Below are 20,424 nucleotides of genomic sequence, written 5' to 3'. Positions count from 1 at the left end.
CTGTAAGTGTTCTCGAAACTCTACTGAATAAAAAAGAAACTATAGTTCAGTGGTAAAGGCTCGCAATCTACAGGTATTTTGCATAGCCCAGAAAAACAACAGCGAGATGTCCAACTTTTTGTATGTTTTTTTTTCTATTAGTTTCTAGAAATCTACGATTTTTTCCTATATATAAACACCAAATTGCGATCAACTTCTATTGCGCTTCAGCAACGAACGAATGTCTTTTTTTTTTTCTTTTTTGCCCCTTATTTCTTGGGCTTAGGCATATATAGTAAAAAACGCACCAAACACTTTATACTTCAGGTATACCGGATGGGTTCTGAGGCCTTTCATGAACTTTCTTGAAGCTCGGAACAAGGCCTCTATCTAATAGGGCGTTCGAGATTCGCTGTCAGCCGCGTGGTGTTTCAAACCACGGACTGCGCCAAGAATTTCGGGGGGGTCAGTAAGTATTTACCGCTTTCGCACATAGCGCATTGCCAAACTAACAGTAAGCGCCGGATCCAGGCCCGCAAGAACTTCGTTTCAAAACCCTTCTCATACCTAAGCAACGTACTGTTTTCTACCAATTTTTGGACCAAAGACCTACTGCAATTTTTTTTATTTTTCTGATTTGCGACCACATATTGCAATGGTCCCAGGCACAGCGGATAAACGCCAGTCGACATATAACGGCACAGGGACGCTCGTAATCGCTCGATTCGGCCGTCCAAGTGCGGGGCAAGGCTTAGCAAAGGCTTCGGTAGGCCAGCGTGGCTAGTCGCCGAGCTGGATAAGCGCCTCCGTCGCGCGGCCATCCGAGTAATGGCCGCTTTAATGGCTCTGGTTCGGCCGTAACCGCGGCCAGTTCACGCTGGACGCCTCCTTTCCTTGGTCCGGATCAACACGTGTCGACGTTTCGCAAGCGAGATATTTCCGCAAAAAGTCGTTGTCAACTATGACGACAGCGCTATCGGGAACGATTCTTCACCACCTCGCACGGATGTCGGGGTGGATAAAACTCGAGGGCCAAAGTTTCCGGCTGTGTTTCAAACTCGGGTTTAGCCTGTGATACCTCACGCGTTCTTTTCTTCGTTTTTTTTTTCCAGAGCAAACTGTTTAGTTCGGTCAATCGCTGTAGCGGAGATGGAGGCGCCCGCACCTTACGAAGTTGTGTGCCTCTCCTTAGTATCTCTCTCTCTCTCTCTCTCACTCTCTCTCTCTCTCATTTTTCGAGCTAAATGATTGACTTCAATGCGTACTATCAGGGAGAAACTGCTTCACACGGCGGGTCCGAAATCGATCGTTACATATATGCACGACTACGTATTTAAATGTCGTCAGATAGAGGGCGCCACTAGATTGAGACTATGATGAAGCGACACATGTGCGCGGGCAACTATCAGCCGCCAATATACAACCACAGCTGCGCACCGATTGTGCGCCCGATCGAAAGAAGACGGCACCAATGCCGCATCTTCTCGTGTGTTTCCTGTCCGGCCTTTGCCACCAGTATACATAAGCGTTCGAAAAGGCGTTTGTTAAAGCTGGCTTCTCTGTAACAGCGGTCCTTGTGCGGAGAAGCCACTTGAATGATTACTCGCGCTTTTACAGGCGAAAATGCTTTGTCCTGAACATTCGCAGAAAAAGGAGAACTTGATTGTGGCAACAGTACGAGTTGCTTAATAGTTCAAATAAAATGAAGGGAAAAAAGCACGTCGCAGTTTCTTCCAAAACGAGGTGGAAGGACAAAGACATTTAGATTAATTCTTACGGAGAATATTAAGAGTACGCTTTAGCTTTGGGCGAGCTTGGATGCCCCTATTCGAATACATGCAAAACGCAGAAATGAACTCATTAAGAGACTGGTCGACCGATTATTTCAATTAATTCTGTTACATCTAAAAGATAAAGCTGAGCTTTTGCGCCGGAATTCGGCGGAACTTCGATATAGCGCATGACCTAAAGTTTTTCATGAAAGATTATCACATGTAAGCAAGTTAAAAAAATGTAACTAAGAGTTTAAAAATTAGCAGGTCTGCACCATGAACAGGTATAGTATTTTTGTAAGCAGCATATGTTAGAGCATTTCGAGTGGCCGAAAGGGATGCATGAGTTTATCCGCTTACGGGATGGCATTAAATATCGACGGTGTTATGGTGAAAGTCATAACCAGAAATTACGTAGTGGCATATTTCAGAGCGGTGTATAATGCATAAATTGTATCAGCTTTAGAGATGGCTGAATAGGCGCTGTTCACGAAATTGTAACATGATTTATTTGTTACTGAGTTACATCGTTGTAAACATGATGCATTGGTTTGTTGAAATTTTGCTGCTTTAGACGCCTTTTTTAGGACGTATATTGAGTAAATATTATGGAAAGGCAAAATGACATTGAAAATTACTAAATAAATGGAGAGACAGTAAGAGATGCAAATTTAACAGGCCAATCGGTTGGACTCAATCAGGAATTCCTGGACGATTGAGCAAACATCCCCCAGGCTTAATCCCAGAGTAGAGGCAAACCAGTTGAAAACCTCACTGGCCCTCCTTTTCTGTTTCTCTCCCCCGAGTTTGTTTTTCTAGAACACAGCAGCATATATAGTAAAGCAAAGGTTGTCGGCTACCACTTTACTCGTCTTTGTCATTTCGTGCCTCAATATGCTTGTGCGTTACTATGTTGCATGAAATCGGGTCTGCGAGTTTCAAGTAGAGCCGTTTTAGTACTAAAAATCATGATCATGGTATAACTTCTCCATGCAGAGTTGACTGTGTCCTTTATTTATTTATTTTTTCGTGATAACTGTGCGAACAAGCGGGCGTAACATAGGGCGAAGAACTTCTCGAAGTGGCTGATTAAAGTGGAGCGTGAATAGGGAATTATTTCTCTTTTCGTAAGCACTCAATTTTCTAAGCTGCGTTGTCAGTTTCGACCTGCTTCAATACGTTTTGGCGACTTTCTTGACGACCTGCTTCTTGGAAGCCCATTTACTGCTACCTGCCTTCCGTTTATTACGTCTTATACGAACTTCCTTTTCCGCGTTTTCTTCATGGTGCTCAATCGCCTTGCTCTTGTCGTTGCCTCCTTCATAAACCGCGTTTCCGCCTCCGCGATGTATAGGAAGTCAATCCTCGAGCCGCGCTGCCGCTCTTATCGGAATTTAATAAATGGAGCGCGCCAGCGCGCCCACTTTCGCCAAAATGTAGCTCGCGAATCGGCCGTTTCGCAAACAGACCGTAGCTACAGCGCCAAAAACCCGCGCGTCGTCTGCTTCGCTGCGTGCGTGCGGAAGCAGACGGCGCGGACCGCCACCGGAGCTGCGGCGGCGGCAGTGGCGACGCGACGCTCCGTATGGTGGCGCCCTCTCAGCGACCGGCCGGTCGGCACCGCCTCCGTGGATGACGCCGCCGCGGCGGCCGCTTGCTCGCCCAGCGTTGTCCCTCAGTGCGTGCCGGCTGCTCGTCGACGGCGAGCGTGCCCCGCGCTCCGTGAACGCTCGCTAGGCCTAACCCCCTCCAGCGCCGCCAGTTTTCGCTGCACTTTCGCCGCGCCGTGCGCGCGATTTGCATCGTCTCCCGTGGCTCTGTGAACGTGTCGGTGTCCTCCCGACCCTCGTGCAGACGTCGGCGTCAGCAGTGCGAGCGCCCGGACGCCTCCTGCCTCGCTCTAGAGTGGGTGCGCGTTTGAGTGTTTTCGCTCCGCGCGTGTGGTGCTGTGTTGTGTGCTCTTCGGCGGCTGGGACGACTTCGGCCCGCCGCGCCGGCGACTCATCGACGGCGTGCCCGTCTCTTCGAAAGCCGTGTTGCCCGTTAAAGCACGAGGTGAGCACCGTGTTCACTGTTTTCATTTTAATCTAATTCTTTCGCCCGCTGCTATCGTTGGTTGTTTTCAAGCATAGCGTTACCACAGCAACTCCAACGCCGCCAGGCGAGCGGCCGGGTTCTTTTTTTCTTCCTTCTGGCGTGGGCAGCATCTGTCGTCTGCTCCACGTCTGCTGGTCGTCGCGAGCGGTCATGCCGGCAAGCTGCTGACCACGTCACCCTTGCAGTCTTCGCGCAATCCTTTACAATGTAGCATTGTTGTTGGTTCGAGAAAGAGCGTCGGGACGTCCAGTTCGTTTTCCGTTGGACGCTACTTTCGTTCGTCCCGTAGGCAGCTTCTCGGCAACGCACCGAATGTTCGCGCTCAGTGGCGAAGTCGATCTCGCGGTAGCGTCGGCTCGTCATTCGCGGTCCGGGAAGGCTTTTCGGTTTTTCTCGGTTCACGTCCTTCATCGTTTCGTAACATTGGTGTGGCGACTGCGGTGCCGCGGCGAATTTTAATGCGTCGAACGAGATTTAGTCGGGATTGCCATAAAAAAAAAAAAAGGAAGAAGGAAACTTGATTCCAGTCGCGTTTCAAGGTTAAGCGCTTCTTCAGAAAGGGGGGTAGTAGAGAGAGAGAAAGCGAGATATCCTGTCTTGGGTAGCGTAACTGATTAGTGGTAAAAAAAGGAAAAGTAACCTTCCCGTAATTGTGGCACTCGCGTATTTATTGCGCATTTATGTAATCTTATCTACGTGCATTTGTCGACGTTCTTGGAATACCTTCCAAATGTCGCGACTTTCGCGACTGTCATCGATGATGCTTGGTACAGTTAATTACGGCACCTTCTTTGTGTGCGTTGCATCACGATTTTCAGAAAAAGGGATGGAACGATTCCGATTTTTGTTTTATTTCTCTTTGTATCGCGGCGAAGTCTCAGCGGTGACCGAACGTAACATATTAAGAAACACTTGCGTAACCATCAGCGTGATGAGATGGGAGAGGTCTATCATTTGCGTAAGAAACTGGAAACTGGAGAAACTGGAATCTCAATTGCAACCACGTTGTAGTGTCGTTATCGTCTGTTTCCCGTTACATGCTCCAGTTCTTTTGCTCGGTTGCACAGTGGGGAAACCTCCACCATATGCAATACGCATTTGGCGTCAGGCACGTTCACAATTTCCGATCGCTTTGCGTGTCAGTGATTGGTGCGCGCTAAATATGCACGGGGGGAAATGATTGCAGTCGGCAGCTTTAGAAATAGAAACATCCTGTTTGGTCTGGGCCATCCTGGAGCTTCAACGGCATTTCATTAGCAGGGAGTGACTTCTCCTGTAAAAGTGGGGACTCAATTTCGCGCTTGCGTAATGTGATAGCACGAATTAAAGAACTCGAACGGTTATGTTCTCCGTCCCGTTAGTACGTTAAATTTGATAATGAATCCCCGTTTCTTCAACACTTAGGGAAACTTCAAGAGGGACAGCTAAAACACGCCTGCATACGTTGTAGCCCGTTTGACGTTGTTAATGTCATTATTATTGTCAGTTCGCCTTCTTGAGACACACGAGGGCTGGGCACCTTGCTTCCTCCCGTGTCGCAGAGGGCGCTTTCTTATCGCTTGTCGGCATCTTTCTGTAAACAGAGCAGCGGCGTTTTTTTGCCATCCGGATGTTTGCGAGCCGTCCGCGTGTCCCAGAGCAGCCGGACGCCAGTCGAAGCAACACAAAATTGACGGCCCGACTCTCTCCAGAAAAAAAAAAAAAAAAACGTACGACGCGATTACCACTACGTCTTGCCTCATCGGCTGCGTCATAAAAACTAAGGGGCCTGGTGGGAGTGGCCGGAGTTGTTGGCGTACGTACGCGATAATAATGTACGATCCGGCGCAGCTAGCTGATACCGGCCGACTTATGTACTGTCGCGTTGCTTGTTTGTATGACAGAGCAGGTTTTCTTTCTTTTGCGTCTACGTTCCCGCGCAGTGTCTACACGGTCGGTTACTTATCCGTTCGCTGGCTTGTTTGCCCCGTCGCTGTCTGCCGGCCTTTGACGGACACCGGCGAGGACCGTTAGCGACACACTGCGCAAGCACCGTTATAAACCGTTATAGATGTTTGCGATGACTGAGACGGCCCTTTTTTATACGGTCGTGATGACTTTACTGCTGCAGCGATCATCGTGGCGCGCGGCTTACAACGCAGCGGTCATCGCGGCCTTTCTTCGAGGCGCTTAATGTCGGTGTTTTCTATCGTATTTCTTTTTTTCTTCTCGCGTGGATGGCACGGTGGCCTTCGGGACGGGAAAAGAAATAAGGCCGTTGGGAGCGGTCCTGTAACGATTATTGCTTTCGAGTTTCGGTTCGCTTTCGTTGAAGAAGCGGCGCGTGCCTTGTTGGGGCCGCAGTGCACGCATATAAACACGTGGATGGATGGAATGGATGGATGTTACGAGCGTCCCCTTTGGAACGGGGTGGTGGGTTGCGCCACCAAGCTCTTGCTATTATGCTGCCTGATGTCCTACCTAGGTTAAAAAAGAAAAAAAAACCACGATGAATTCTCACAACCGAATTTTCTGACCCCCTATTGTGAACTTTGTTTTAGTACGCCTCCTCGTTTCCCTGCTTCCACTAATCTTCCAGTCGCCTCTTCTACTAATCTCTACTGCGCACATGTTTACTTTCCCCCTGCTCTCGCTGAAGTCGAGGGCTTCAAGGAGGTCAGAGATGCCTAAATCAACCGCTGGGCACGTATCTTAATATTCTAATAAAACATGCTCCATAGTTTCCCTAGCTTTATCGCAGCAAGCACATGCTTCTTCTTCATTCTTATATTTCGCTTTGTAGGTGCGTGTTCGAAGCCATCCTGGGGCCCGTATTTTGTAGGGATGCCTTTTTCGATTCTATGCTTTTTCAGGCTTTTCGCGCTTGGGCAGTGGTCAGAGCGACGGTCTGCCCACATTATCAACGGCATCAGGCAGCCGTATGTGGTGGATGATAAGAATAGCATAGAATAAGGCATCGCTACAAAATAGCGGCCCTGATTTCGTTTCGAAAAAGTAATGAGCTTCTATTTGAGTTATCATAAATTGTTTCTTTCCTGATTTCGTTTTTTTCCTCTTAACTAGTTACTCATGGCCGGTTTTTTTCCATTGCCGCCACCCATGAGATTATTTCAGCCTTTCTGACTTTCGGCTTAACGTTCTTTGTTGCCGTGTTGCTCACCCTACAGGCCGCATAATTGCTGGTAAGCTTCCTAGTTCTTTTCCTCTACTGTGAATCAATGTCTTTCCTGTACAGATACCTCTACACTCTACCAGCCCGCCTACTTTCTCCGATATTCCTCCAGTCGTTCTTCATAATCAATTTTACTCTGAGCTTCCCGCACTTTCAAAACTCTTCCAGCCCATATATCGCCCTGTAAGCGAGAATCTCGGCCGTTACCTGAATCCAGTTCGTTCATGTGTATAGTGCGCGCAACAACCAAACCGTACGAGTACGCTGCCTCCGCGGTCGGAAGTTGTAAACGAGCATCTCTTCTTTCGGTTCGTCGCTTGTTCATCAAGCCTCCCACCGAGGCCAACAATGGAGAAAAGAGTAGCCTCATCTATACGCTATGCCGGGCCGTATGTACAGTGACGTAGGCGCGATTAGCCCCAGTGCGGTGATCCAGCAGGTTGTGTTCCTAAAGAGGGGGGGGGGGGGGGGGGGGGGTGCGGCATCTATTAGGGCTTTCCATTTGGGCAAATTGCGACTCGCGTGCAGCAGCCCGCGGCGCCTTCCGTTGCCTGCGGTCATCGTAGATGGAACGATCACGCCTGTCTCTCCCCCCCGATAGACATCTTAATCGCACCGATTCGCGTTTCTGTTCCTCCCTCCACCCTCCTACACCCGAGTGCATGGGCCGGGCCGCGCGTTTCCTTTTCACCGCGCTTTACGTTTGTCTCTCTTTCTTTTTCGAGTTGCCAGTGTGCGCGCGCCGAATTTCCCCGTCTTTCCGCGAAGGTGTTCGAGGCAAACACGACCTGGGTTGGGGTCGAGCTCGGCCTCCGACCGTGGGAGGTGGCCACAGTTGATGCCTTGAAGAAGATCCGTGAAGCTCGCTGCCGCCCGGGCCCCGCGGGGCGCAGAAAACGTGAGAGAGCATTCGGGCGCGTTATATAGCAACAACGTCGCGAGGTCTGCAGTGTATCCTAGGCGTCGGCACCGTTTAATGCCGGGGAGGCCCTCCTTGATTCCTACCCCCCGCACTGTTAGTGTTCCTCTTGTTTGGGAGCGATATCCAGGGGCACTACCGCCTGTGGCACCTGCATGCCGCGAGAGGGCGGTTCCGCGCGAAAGCGGCGATCTTGTGCCCCGAGGATGGGTTGGAACGGCTGCAGCGAATGGTTCTATCTGTGTACGACTTCATTGTGTGTTTTCCTTCTTCGCACGCGTCCCGATCAAGATCGCTCCTTCTGCCTGCCGTTTCTAATTGTTTCTTTATTTCCTTTATTATTATTATTTTTTTTTTTTGCGCCGCCAGAGGACGTACACCTTGTCTCATCAAATCCGTGCAGTGCTGCCAATCGTTCCTTACGGGTTGCGTCAGCCGCTCTGTCTAAATAACCTTTGTGCGTTTTTGTGAGGGAACTTGTGCTGGCCTAAGTGTTAACGCGTGGATGCCTTTTTTTTCTGTTACCCTTTCTCTTTCATCCTGTATGCTTGTTTATTTTTGCTATTTGTGACTGTTAAATGTTTACTTGATGTTTATTCCTCATGTTTGTTTTAAGATTTTAACAATATGCCAATTTTATCTTGTAACTACACCCCACGTACAGTAATGCCTTATTGGCGATGTAGGCTAAATAGATAAGCCTCTCACCCTCTTACCTGGTTCAGCATGTCAGGCGTGCCGTGCAAGGTTAATTTCTCCAGATATAATTAAACTTTATCTCTTTTATCAAAAAATGGTCATCTTCTTGCCAGAGCTGGATGGGAGGAGGGCTTACCTATTGAGCCTTGCGCCTAAGGCCCGCACACCTCGATTAGCGGTGCACGATGTGCCACCCGTCCTTCCGGTTCTCGTTCCCGGTTGGCTGCAGTAGCGCGACCCGTAGCGTCCGCTGCGCTGCACGCAACTATACAGCGCAGTGAGACAAAGCACGGGGCGACGGAGCGTGACGTAACTCAGCCTTACTTGTTTTGCTACCATGCCGCGGCGTATGAGGTCAGCGGGATCGCGCGGAGCCCTCTGTCGGTCTCTTCGATTAAGCTGCACTTTGTAAACCAGTTCACGGGGAGGGTGCCGCGTACGCTCTGCCTCGCGATTTCACGTCCTGCGAACGTGGCACCGCTCGTCCCGTGGAAATCGAGGAGAAAGAAAGTGCAGCGACGGAGAAAAGCCGCGTCGTCTGTTCTGAGAGTGCTCAGCCCGGTGACGATGCCCGAACACAGTTCGACGTCGAATAGAAAAACAAAAAAAGTCCATCTACTTATTCATCTTTATTTGGGACCGCGGAGAGAGTACGTTTGTACGAAAGAAGACAGGCAAAATGTGAATAAATGAAAACTTATTTTTGTATAGCGATTATAATTGGTTAGTAAGTGGGTCGTTGGACTCTCCGTAATTGAAAATAGACTTCACCGCACTTGAACAACCCATTTATGGGTCCGTTTAGCTTTCGTTGAGTATTTAGCGTTCGCGTTGAGCATTTATGAGCTTCACCACCTCAACAACCCTATGCGTTAAGTTTTCTGTCCCTAAATCATATTTTTTTCGAGGTAACAAACACAGAGTAGCATATAAATTCCCAACATACAAGCATATTTATTTATTTACATGTACCTTACAGGCCTTCGACAAGGCATAGTGTAAGGGGGGAAATACGGTAACATATTAATATGGAATCGGGAAAGAAATAAACATCAGCCTAATGAAAGGAGAATGCACAGAACATGGAAAATTAATACATTAGCAATTATAATATGTAGACCAATAACAATAAATGATGAACGACAACATAATATCATAACTCGTTATTACAGGGCGTTACAGAGTTAAGGGAGTATACTGACGTGACTGTTCCGGATTTGCATTTTCGTGCGTAAATTGAAGGCGCTGGACCTCGGAAACACCTTAAAAGAAACGAGTCTCGAAGCGCCTTAAATAACTTACCGCAGCAGCGTTTCATACAAAGCATCTTTCGGTTTCGTTTTCCGGCATCCGTCATGACGCGGGAAGTGGTCACGTGGGAGCGGGACATCGTGTCGGTTTTAAATTATGGGGTTTTACGTGCCAAAACCACTTTCTGATTATGAGGCACGCCGTAGTGGGGGACTCCAGAAATTTCGACCACCTGGGATTCATTAACGTGCACCTAAATATAAATACTCGGGTGTTTTCGCATTTCGCCCCCATCGAAATGCGGCCGCCGTGGCCGGGATTCGATCCCGCGCCCTCGTGCTCGGCAGCCCAACACCATAGCCACTGAGCAACCACGGCGGCTGATCGTGTCGGTTCGGCAATCGCTTCGGCTCGCTTGGCCTTCTGCTGCGCCGCTACACCGGGCCGTGCAAGGCGCACAGCAGACGACCTCATTTGTATGTCGACAGCAGGACAAATACCTCGCCCCACAATCAGCTTAATCGGGAGCCATTCTTGTTACTCTTAATAGACCGCCAGTAATCTGCCGCTATCGCATTACGTGGGTCCGCCCAACTTCCGTTTCCGCCTTTTTGATATCAACCATAAGTATCGGCTACTACCGTTTGCTCTCTAATGCAAGGCGATGTCCTCGTGTCTCTTAACGTTGCGCCTACCACTTTCCCTTCCATCGCTCGTTTCGTGGTTCTTAGCTTCTTAAGCTTCTTTGTCTACCTCCAAGCTACCGCCCCACGCGTCCGTAGTAGGGGGTAGGCGAATATTTGAAGTTTCGAATGCCAATCGAATATTGCATAATTATTCGTATGTGTAAATGAACTAGTCCACACTGTTCATACATGGAGAATAACCACATATTTCGCAACGACGGTCTGGTAAGATCGGGTTACAGTATTCTCGGGCTGCTAAATCAAGTAACAGAAGTAATCAAAAAGTGAGACAACGTCTGAAGTTTGCTAAGCAGCGTAGTAACGAAATGGGTAGTGCACGCTCCTTTCTTTTTCTATTTTGCGTTGGAAGCTTACATCACGATCTGCGATCTTTTTTCCTTGTAGCCTTATCATTTAGTGTTTTGGCAGTCTAGTCATGTAGCAGGTTTTTATCTTAAGCTACAACCTGTAATGTTATCGTTCCAACGGGTATACTTTTATAGACCATTTTCACGGCGATGTCGCTGTCGCCCCCATGTTTGATCGCGTGCTGGCGCGTCCATTGCTTGCCTCAGCTGCCTCCGTGTCTACAGTGGATGTGCATCACGCCCGGTGAGGCTCAGCATACGTCTGTGTTGGCGGATGTCGTAAACGCCGACTAAGTGGACGACTTAGACACTAAGCTTTGGTCGCAGCTTTAGAGGACATGTGAGATCTTTTTTTTGAGCTCATACGCCTTGTCAAAACGACGCGAGGAAAACGATACACGACGGGGCTTGTATTAGAAATGTATACCAAGCAGTCCAAACTTCTCGCTTCTGAATTTAATCAGGATTATAATGTCTTTTGCTCTTCGTTTTTTACTTCGAAGGGGCGGTTTATGTTTCTGACCAAGTGACGTTCCTCGGTACGTTCGCTATAGGTCGTTTATTTTCTGCCTAATCCCTCGCGGGTGTGATCAGCTACGGTATAGATTTGAGCTTGCTGCGCGCAATTTGGGCTTGGAACGTAGATTGTACGTGTTTTGTAATAGCTTAATTCTAGCGAAGGCGTATTATCCCGAGTCGCTATATAGCTTACTCTTTGGACCGTCGCGAAGTGTTCAGCTTCGAACATTCGCGTGATGTCGGTTGTAGATCCTCTCGTATACGCTTCAGCGCATTCATTCCATTCACTGATTCTGGATACGTGGGCGACAGAGTGGGCGTAGGAGTGAATGTGTGTCGGGTGGATGTGTGTAGATAACGTGCGAGGAATACACTGTGCCAGGAAACGGCGCTGCTCCTGTTTACTGCGTAACGAGCGGTACTCGCTCTTGCTGACGTCACGGGGTTGAAGGAAGTCCTGTCTCTGGTGGTTTGCGATACAACGTTGGCGGATGGGTGAAATTTTTTTTTTATTACTCTCGAAGAAAGCTGCATATCGCGGGGGGCCGGAAACACAGGCACTCATTGTGTAGCCAGTGGTCCGGGAACTTGCCACACAGATTCATTCCAGTCTTCTGCGAGCCAGCCACGTTTCTTGCACCCAACTATACTGCGCAGGTCTCCCCTCTTCCGTTCCACATTTTGCGTGAATGATGCACAGCGCGCTAGCGATCGCCCAGCTGCATTTTTCTACAGCTGATCGCGCAGTGGGAGGTTAGAATCGGAAATGGTTCCGCGTTCGTGCTCTTTTGCGCGCTTTCGCCTGAGGCGACGCGCAATGCACCGCCGGTAGCGCCATCTCGTTTCTCTAGAGCAAACTACTCCGCCAGGAGGGCGTACATATTTGTACGTACGGCACGCAAATCCTTCTGGAGCTTCTTTTTCTTTTTTTTTTTCACAACTTCATTTTTCTTTCTCTTTTTGGTAACCATATACTTAGCGTTTCCCATAAGCTTCACCAGTCATTCTTTCTTGGAAACCTCGTTTGCAACCAGGTTCGAAAGTTGTTGAGAGGCTGTTCGTGCAGTTCCTTTATTGACAGTTTGTCATATTGCGTTTAAAAACGATCCTAATTGTCCGTGAAAGTTGCGTATCCCCCTTTTTTTTTCACTAGTCAGTACAAGCATGGTACATATTTATGCCGAAATAAGTATTCCTGCCGTAAGTATACGTGTCCTCGTTTGACTATTCGTGTTCGTTTCGTTTTCGAAAGAGGTTGATATTCGCCCACCTCTATAGTCCGAAACGGCTGAACGGAATGATTCTTTTGCACCCATAACTATTAGCCGTGCCGTCAAATACATAATTTGCGTTATTAGAGTTTGCGAGAAGCTTCATTATACCCCGCACGGTATACGCGACGGCCGAGCCGTCGCATCTTCGTGACGTCACGCCCTGCAGGTTGTCCGCGCTCCACGAGGCACAACTCACTACGTCGATCTCGCAAAGGTCCCGCGCGAAGTATGGCTGCGAAGCAGGGCAGTGAGAGGCTGACAGCTGTCTCGCGAGAGCTCCCAGCGTCTATCGACCTATAATGAGGACGGCGGCTGACACGCCGTTGTCTCGGCGGCCGACTTTCGAAGGCTCGCACTCTAAAAGAATGAATCTCAGCTCTTCTTCGGGGCCACGAAATGGGCCTTGCTAAAGCAACGCCGAACCATTTAACCTGTAGACAGACATCACTCTAAACTGCTCACGTTTAGCCATCTGTGCAGTGCGTCCTCGAATGTCTGAACAATCTGGGCCCTGGTAATGCAACGCCGAACTATATAACCTGTAGGCAGACATCATTCTAAACTGCTCGCGTTTAGCAATCTGTTCAGTCCTGGAATGTTTGAGCAACTGGATTCAGATTTGCAGCCGGAGAGAAACAAAGATAAGCGACGGAGATGCGTTAAGTTAGTGAGCACTTTGGCCGCACGTGCGTCTGAGTGCGTCTGAGTCGTGGTGCTTTGATTGGATGGAGACAGCGAAATTCTTGAATGAAAGGTTGCGAGTATCGTGATAGTTTGCACCACTTCCTTGTACGGCACAGGCTTCGTGTACCGCGCATTGTTTCGCTGGCAGTTTCGTGCTTATTACTATACCGCGTAACCGCATACTTTCTGGGTGCACTTACGTACGAGTGTTCTCTCCAGCGTTTGTCAAAATTTGTGTTATGCGAATGAACAAGTCACAGGATTTGTTAAGACAGCAAGCAAACACGCGTGGGCCGTTCAGTGCAGGCACAACACTCTGACGAGTGGCGGCTTCGAGCACTCTCGCAGTTTGTGTGTTTATGGAATGTACTAAGCCAGCGCGCATGCGCAGCAGACCGCTCGTTCCCTCACTTGTAGATGCCATTATTGTGCTGTATTGGTTCTGTAACATGATGGAGCACTTCGCTGCGAAGCAGTACTATATAGATAGCGGCATGAACGACCGGGACAGTATAGACACGCGTGAAGCGTAGTATGTGTTTGATGTGTGTCTATGTAGTGTGCTAAACGATAAGAAAGTTAACGGAGTTAAAGGATAAGTTAAGGGAGGGGCCCGATCTTTATTAATCATATCATAAGTAGCCAACAAACAAATGCACCAAGGACAACACCTGGGAACTTACCTGTGCTTACTAATTGCAATAAAGAAATTATAAATTAATGGAATTGAGCGTTCATGAAAAAAAAAAACCAACTTGCCGCAGGTGGGGAACGATCCCACGTCTTCGCATTGCGCGTGCGATGCCCACCGATTGAGCTACCGTGGCGCCGTCTACCCATCCAATGTCTGGGGTATTAATGTGTTACTACCAGAACTAACCCTGGGAGTGTTAGCCAGCGCCACCACTCACAGACCTTGGCGGCGGATGTGCAACATCCTTTCTGCCGCAGGCGTCACGAGTACGTGATCTTTTTGGGTGAAGGCAACTTGTCAATAAACCCACACGGGCTGCCTGGAGGCATCAATGTAGCTTTGTGGCCTGTGTTGTCCTTTGTGTCTTTGTTTGTTGGCTCCTTACGAAATGTAGTGTCCTAGTTAGTCACGTCTTTGTCCGTAGTAATGCTTCGCAGAGCAGTGTTCCACCATATCCCAGATGCCGAGCCGTATCGACAGTAGCAGACGATCTACAAGCGCGATTAGGGAGTACGTCTGCTGTATGCCTACAAGCTATGCGAAAATGCACCAGAGTGCACTGAACTGTATCGGGTGGCAAGCGCTCTTACATTTACTGCGGTAAAGCTTCCGACCCTACGTTTTGCGATTACGTGTCAGTGTTTACCGCTTACGTGAACGCTGCACGTGTAACACCGTCGAGTCTTGTTTACATCCGCGTCCCGGGAAATGCGGCGCGTCTGTTGTGACGTGTCGTGCGTGACAGCCCGACGGAACGTCTCCCACCCCACGCCCAGCAGCACGCGACCTCTTCGGCTCACGTGCGGTGCTGAAAACGTGGTAGCCGCGCCCTTTTTTGTTCCCAGAAGCCAAAGAGTAAGATAAAGAGAGGGAGAGGGGAGGGAGCAGTTAACGCCCTGCTGCTGAGCTAAGAGCGGGTGCGGAAAAATGGAAGGAGCGGCCCCGATGGTTGAATGGCGTGCACGCCTTCACCCGCGGTCCGCGACTGCCTCGAAAACCGAGACACGTCTCGAAAGCGTGTCTCTAGTTATTACGTATAGCTGTGGCTGTGTGGGTTTCCTCTGTATCTCGGCGTGCCCGTCGGTGTAGGTTGTGATATAACACCGTCATGCGGTCATGACTGGTACAAATTAAGATAAGCGCGTATATAACGTATTGAGGAAAATAAAACACCTCTTCCTAGATTCAGGGAGCTCTCAGGTCTATCGCCGTCGTTACTGTCGTCGGATGGTATCGAACAGTGTTTTGCGATGGGGCGGTACCCTCGAGTGCGCGAATCTTTTTTAAACGGACGCTTTCTTTTGTTCCTTCCCGTTACTTTCATAGAATGTCTGGCGTGTACGAGAGCCTTTGACTCTCTGTAGTGCTGTCCGTGCACCTCTCTCTCTCTCTCTCTCTCTCTCTCTCTCTCACACACACACACACGCACACACACACACACACACAAACACACACACACACAAACACACACACTTCTTTCTATTCTCCTTCTGCCTTCCCTCAGCGTATAGGTAGCCACCCGGACCCTTGAATGGTTAAAAAATGGTTAAAATCCGCGCCTTCCTTCGATCTCTCTCTTTTTCTTCCCTTTACTTTCACGACAGCGGGGGCGGCTGCTGTCTCCCTCTTGTGCAGCGCGGTTGAGGTGTCCTCATCTGAGAGACAGTTCCTGCGCTGCACTTTACCCCAATTTTTCCTTCCACCAACAAGAATCTCTATCTCTCTCATGCACAATAAGTTGGGGCTCAAGCTATCCTCATTGGCCATTCGGCAGTGGTGGCGTATAGGCTGCTGGGCGCGGTTCAACCGAGTTTACTGTACTTAAGTCTCACTGCCTTTTTTTAACTTTCCCTGCTCGTGTAAAAGATAAAATGCCGCGAGCAATTGAAGTTGGGGGATATTGAGGGCGCTCCTAACACCTAGTGTTGACATATATCTGCCGCATGTATAGTAACTGAAAGGTTAGTCACTCAATCTTTACAAAATAATTCAATGAGAAGAGAAAAAGAACAAGATGCTTTTTTATGTTGCTGTTAACGATATATACAGTTGCTGGCATCATAGTAGAGGGTTTTCACTGTTATATTATACTTGGTTTATGGTAGCTGGGACACGTTGCATGTATTTTTTAGCTCCTTATGTCTAGTACGTATGTCAGCACAGTGAGCGGTCAATTTACTTACATTTTTTATCTTTCTTCAGTAAAACGTTTTTCCATTACCTCCGCACGTCCTCTCGACAGCAGCTGCACTTACTACCATTAATAATTTTAATTTATACCATTTTTTTTTCGTTCCCCCGTCTTAGCACACAGCATAATCGTGGAATGAAATTAAGTCTAAGCCCGGAGGGTCGTTTCGCGTAGACACTGCATCAGCGAATGCATTGTCCATGAACCACCGTTCGCAACCGCCGCGTTGGCCAGCCCTCAACTTCTACATTCGTCAGCGCATTTATCGCGGAATGTCTTTGTCGCGGTGCGTGCGTAAAGCGGATGACGGGCATCCGCTGCAGACGCTTATAGGAGCGGATCCACTTCGGAAATTGGACACTGTCTCATCGTAAGATTGACCCCAGGTAGTACAAGTGACGGCTTGACTTCGGGTTGTGGCGCCCCTTGCACCAAACTATCGCTGATCGTCTTTTTTTTTTTTTTCACTGAAGCTCAGTTCTCGAGGTTTACGGAGTGTTTCATCTCACCGGAATTGGCGAACGCTTTACAGCGTATAGTGCTAGTTAATGTTAGCAGCTGTCTGGGCGGACATGTCGAAGTGAAACGTGCAGTGAACTTCGCTTTTAACGTACCATTGTTATTCTGTGCATAGCATCGCCGCCTGAGGATTGAATTAGCTTCCGTTCTACCGTTATTAACTTTCGTAATCTGCCGCACACTCAGCATATGCGCACGCCGGAATTTAGGCGTACCTACCAGCTTTCACAAATTTATAATTAAAGGCTCTATCTTTAGAGCCTGTTTACGATGGCCGTAATGACACCAGTAATATCGCGCTTTCTTTAAAACTTCTGTCCATTTTAGGACGAAATTGATTACTTCGATCCAAGTAATACGAATAGAGCCGCTGGCCGATCTTTCGTACATTCTCTACCTGCGCAGACGCGGAGACCGGCTATACTAATACAGAACCAATACATAGTGCCAACCGAGATTTATAGGCCGGCGTTATGCGCATATTTCATTAGTAAACTTGATGAACAGATCTGTTTGCGGCGGAAGTCGATCGTTCTTGCTACAATTACAGAGTAGAGGTCCTGTTCACAGCTTCTGTACAGAAAAATAAGAAGTGTGCGAATGCTGAACAAGCAGTCAGCGTCTTGAGTATTCAGAGATGTTTTTAGTATGTTCGCCAAAGTATACGCGCACTATATATATATATATATATATATATATATATATATATATATATATATATATATATATATATATATATATATAAATTTTTCTGGATTCGGATGTAGTATATTTCAATTTCTAAGGTCGTTTAGTCTGTCAACAATACCGCAACGGCAGACCTGCTATGCAAGAATGCTACCTAATGTGGCTGCACCGACTTGGAGAAAAGCGAATTTTGGCACGGCGTTACCGTTACCGGCGTTACCGTTACCGCCGAAAGCCATGCGCAGCTGGGCCGAAGCGGTGCAGCAGCAGAACGGTATAAGGCTGTGTGACAAAACCTCATCCTTCTCGTGGTTCGCGCCTTATCGCGGGTTCACCTCGTGTGACACGACGTTGATGGTAATAATCGCATAATCGGGCTCCTTTATATTCTTAATCTTTCTTTTTTTTTAATCCTTTAGAGGCGTATCAATAGATGCAGCATCGCTAGATGCTGTTCGGGAGGGGGGTGGGGGTAGCAGTCCGACGTGTGTTGGCATAATGAGAAGAGAGAGAGAGTGTAGATGAACAAAACGCGACATAAATCGCGTCATTGCATCAGCGCACGGACGTATAGATGACTCGTAAATTTTGGTGTCATGGCAGGAAGCACCTGCAAGAATGGTTTGTGCCTGAGCTCGTTGGGCGCACACTGGAATGATAGCTCCCGCCATAAAAAAAAAAAAAAAAGAAAAAAGGCACTCGATCTGGACAGCTGTGGGGAAAAAGCGCGCGTGACACACGCACGCACACGACACATCGTTCAAAACGAAATGGCTCAGCTGTACTCGCGTCGCAGCTGCGGGATATGCAAATCGTTCTGTTTCGCGTGTCAGGACTCGCCTTGCGCCTTGTTTTTTGGCAGCGCTCCTCGCACTCATGGGGCCATGCTGCGTGACGCACACACGCCAACCACCTCGAAACGCTGGCCTCCATGGAAAAGGAGAGTAGAGAGAGAGAGAGAGAGAGAGAGAGAGAGAGAGAGAGAGAGAGAGAGAGAGATAGATAGATAGATAGATAGATAGATAGATAGATAGATAGATAGATAGATAGATAGATAGATAGATAGAGAGAGAGAGAGAGAGAGAGATGAGGAAAGGCAGGGAGGTCTACCAGGAGAACGTCCGGTTTGGTACCCTACGCTGGGGGTAAGGGGAAGGGGCATGGCAAAGGAGAATAGATAGATAGATAGATAGATAGATAGATAGATAGATAGATAGATAGATAGATAGATAGATAGATAGATAGATAGATAGATAGATAGATAGATAGATAGATAGATGAGGAGGAGGAGGAGGAAAGGCAGGGGGATCAACCAGGAGAACATGCGGTTTGCTACCCTGCACTGCGAGTAAGGGAAAGGGAAACAGAAAGAGGGAAAGAGGGAGCAATGAGTGCGCGCGGGAGGATGCATTAGATTGACACTTATTCTACGGGGTGATCGTTTTTAGGTTCTACATAATTTTTTTTTAATCGCCTGTGGCAGATGCTCTGTCCTAGAGCTTGAAAATTCAAGCAGGGGAGCATTAGTTGCACGATAAATCTGAACACATTCGAGTAATGAACAGCAATTCGCTAATTAACTCCTCGATTAATTATATTGTGGCACATGTTGCAATTTAGCGAGCCTGCTTGCAAGAGTGTATCCATTGGAATGAATTTTTCAGGATGAAACTTGTTTCGAGATATCAGTTCTTGAAGTTGGCGGCGAAATACATTAGGGTCCTAGTTACTTTTGTGCTTCAGTGCATAAAACGACGTTTTCTTGACAAAGTAAGTGGAACAGTGCACCTTTAGCGTGAGTTTGATAGCGCATATCCCGAAACCCGTGCCATCCTGAAAATTCGTTCCAAGTGTGTACGTTTTGCAAATTCGCTGACTATAACTTGTAAATTGCAATATGTGCAGTAAGATAATGCATAAAAACGGGAATTCGCGAATTTTAATTCTTTTATTACGTGCTTCAATTGCTCTTGTAAGTACTATCCGCATCTTTACATAATTCATCTCAGGGACTAGAATTATGCTTTCGATCTGCTATTCAAAATTCTGCAAAGCTTAAGACTTATCACCCCGTATATTCCACAGGAGAAAAAAGAAAGGTTGGCAAGAGCCCTTGCGAAACCCGCTAGTCGTTCTAGTCGACCTCTCGCAGATTCTCGAAAAGTTCGCTCTCTCGCGCGCTCGGGAGTTCCCCGTCAGCGCGACACTTAATCTGGCGCCGTAGAAAACTTCGACCGAGCAACTTCGAGAGGTAGAGGGTGAGCGAGATAAAGACAGAGAGAGACTTCGAGCGCGTAATGAAATCGGACGACTCTCCCACTGGTGACACGGAACGGGGGAGGTGGGGTAAAACGGCCGTCGTCGGAAGGCGAGGGGGGGGGGGAGGGGTCGACAGCTGCCCACGTCACCAAATACACGACGGACGCCGCTGTCTCGGTGTCCTGTCGCGTCGCCGGCCGGTCAGGTTATTGGAGCCCCGGCCGGTTCGTGCATTCTCCGACTTCTCCCGGTCGCATCTGTCTCTGGCACTTCGCTGTCTTTATAGGAGCCTGCGCCAACGTCGTCCCCTTTTCCCGCCCTCCACTCCCTCGCGTCGAAACTCTGCCGGCGTGTTCCGACCGGAGCCCACGCGTCGAAGCGGGTGCGGTTAGCGCACGGGGCCGTCTTCCGCGGTTCCTTGCGCAATCGCGGGCACTGGAGGAGTTCGGCCAGTACGAGCCAGCGATATCGAAACAAACAAATTCTCGAGAAACGATCCGGAGAACAAGGGCCGGCGATGCTGCCCCCGAAATAGATTGGGATGGGTCAAATGTCCCGTCGTTTTAAGAAATCCATTATACGCAGCGTACCTTCCGTACGCGTCGCCGGATATGTTCTCTGACCGCGTGCTTTCTACAGATGATGATGATGATG

At 48.5% G+C, this 20,424-nt stretch overlaps 1 protein-coding gene across 5 annotated transcripts in view; it reads left to right on the top strand.

Annotated features, from left to right (window-relative positions):
- Positions 1-20,424, top strand: part of LOC139049464 (protein O-linked-mannose beta-1,2-N-acetylglucosaminyltransferase 1-like) — a 533,721-nt gene that overhangs the window by 250,562 nt on the left and 262,735 nt on the right. For 4 of the 5 annotated variants that reach the window (XM_070524940.1, XM_070524941.1, XM_070524937.1 and 1 more), the window contains exon 1: positions 3,415-3,806. The exons of the other annotated variant lie outside the window; for it this stretch is intronic. The gene's annotated coding sequence lies outside the window, so the exon portion shown is untranslated. Of the gene's footprint in view, positions 1-3,414; positions 3,807-20,424 lie in introns of those variants that run through there. 5 annotated transcript variants of the gene reach the window in all.

Source organism: Dermacentor albipictus, chromosome 9 (genome assembly GCF_038994185.2).
Source record: "Dermacentor albipictus isolate Rhodes 1998 colony chromosome 9, USDA_Dalb.pri_finalv2, whole genome shotgun sequence".
Lineage (NCBI taxonomy): Eukaryota > Metazoa > Arthropoda > Arachnida > Ixodida > Ixodidae > Dermacentor > Dermacentor albipictus.
Note: the sequence above shows the minus strand (reverse complement) of the source record. Positions and strands in the feature narration are given on the sequence as shown.